This window comes from Cucumis melo, unplaced genomic scaffold, assembly GCF_025177605.1.
Source record: "Cucumis melo cultivar AY unplaced genomic scaffold, USDA_Cmelo_AY_1.0 utg000167l, whole genome shotgun sequence".
NCBI lineage: Eukaryota > Viridiplantae > Streptophyta > Magnoliopsida > Cucurbitales > Cucurbitaceae > Cucumis > Cucumis melo.
Window position 1 is genome coordinate 37,780 of NW_026123808.1, and position 2,149 is coordinate 39,928.

At 33.6% G+C, this 2,149-nt stretch overlaps 1 non-coding gene across 1 annotated transcript; it reads left to right on the forward strand.

Moving 5' to 3' along the window:
- Positions 1 to 1,003: 1,003 nt before the first annotated feature.
- Positions 1,004 to 1,074, forward strand: TRNAG-GCC (transfer RNA glycine (anticodon GCC)). The gene has a single exon. It is a non-coding gene; the product is annotated as a tRNA-Gly (tRNA).
- The last annotated feature ends 1,075 nt before the right edge of the window (positions 1,075 to 2,149 follow it).

The following is a 2,149-nucleotide window of genomic DNA, read 5'->3' on the forward strand; positions in this document are numbered from 1 at the left end:
TATTTTATTTATATTCCATCCCATCGAATAGAAGATTGACATATAAGTTGCTACCATTACTGTCTATACTATAGACAAATATAAGGCGTGAATCTATAAGTCCTATCTCTATACATATAGATATATATGATCCAGTATACCCCTTTTTGTGAAGTAAAAAAAGACTACCCCGCAATCCCATGCATGCTAAAGTATTAAAAAAGTAAGAAGTAATATAGAATCAATGGATTTATGGTAAAATCCCTCCCTGATACATTTTATCAAAATTTTGGCTGGCTGGTAAAGGGATCAAATGGTATATTTTGTTGGTAGATTGGAGGATTAGAAACATGACTATTGCTTTCCAATTGGCTGTTTTTGCATTAATTGTTACTTCATCAATCTTACTGATTAGTGTGCCCGTTGTATTTGCTTCTCCTGAAGGTTGGTCGGGTAACAAAAATGTTGTATTTTCCGGTACATCATTATGGATTGGATTAGTCTTTCTGGTGGGTATCCTTAATTCTCTTATCTCTTGAACCTCTTCGTTCTCGATACAAAAATGAAACGACCCTCCCCTAATTCTTTCGAATTGTGAGAGACATTAAAATACAATATAAGTCCTAAAAATGAAAAATGCAAATAAAGAAAAAAATTTAGAGGGAGGGGGTCTCTTTCTTGTATTGTCAAAATTGAATATATCTCACATAATTCATATAAAAATAATATATTTGAAAGTATATAATAATACTTAGATATTGATAATAGAGAAACTATATATTATATATAATTATATAGACAAAAATATATAATTATCTTTATTTAGTTATAAAGATGAATTCCAAATATTAGAAAAATAAATAGTATAGTATAAAATATATTATATAATAACTATATAATTGGTTAAATCTATATATATATTATATAAAAATAGCCTAATTATACTCTAACCTAGTATTAATAGCCTAGTATAAGAGGATAGCTCTGCACTGATCTATACTATAGATTGCAGATAAAAAAAAATGCGGATATAGTTGAATGGTAAAATTTCTCCTTGCCAAGGAGAAGATGCGGGTTCGATTCCCGCTATCCGCCCAGGATGAGGATAATGGGTTAATGTTTTTCATTTAATAGGATAAATTTTTAAGTATAGTCGACCGTGATAGTATAGTGGTTCTATCCTCCCCCCTTCTTTTCCTCCCATCTGGAAAGAAAAAAAGCGAATATTATATAGTAATTAATTAATAGTTACCAAGATCAAACCTCAATTTTTTTAGACAAAAAAATTTTGCGGAGACAGGATTTGAACCCGTGACTTCAAGGTTATGAGCCTTGCGAGCTACCAAGCTGCTCTACCCCGCGATAAAGAGAAGAACTGTGAACTAATAGACAAACAAAGATTGAATGCACCCCTATACCATATCTGTACAAATAGAATAGTCCATTTATACAGAATGGTAAAGGGGGTCCCTCTATAATCATAGAAATTAATAGAAAGAGATATTTGAATCCTTACCAACTTGATCTTGTTGCCCCAGGCAACAAGCATGCATGAACCATTTCACGAAGTATGTGTCCAGAGAGCCCAAAGTCTCGATAGTTAGCTCTCGGTCTTCCGGTTAAAAAACAACGTCGATGAAGACGTGTGGGTGCACTATTACGCGGTGGGGATTGTAACTTTCCATGAATTTCCCATTTCTCACTCAACGATGGAACTTTGCTTATTTCTTGTTTTAAGGATCGACGAATCAAATGATATTTTTGTTCCAATTTTTGCCTCTTCTTCTCCCTCTGAATTAAACTTTTCCTTGCCATAATGATTCAATTCCTAGTAGTATCAATGATACAAGTCGGATCCTAGATGTAGAAATATAAGAAGGAAGATCTCCTTCTCCATCGAAAGAAATGATATTTTCGCGGATACAACACATACAAAAATTAACCAAATTTGCCTGATGTAGAGGCAATCAAGAAAGCCGCATAAGTAAATATATAACCTACAGAAAAGTGGGCTAATCCAACTAATCTTGCTTGCACAATGGAAAGAGCCACTGGTTTATCTCTCCATCGAATCAAATTAGCCAAAGGTGTGCGTTCGTGAGCCCATGCTAAAGTTTCAATCAATTCTTGCCAATATCCGCGCCAGGAAATTAAGAACATAAAGCCAGTA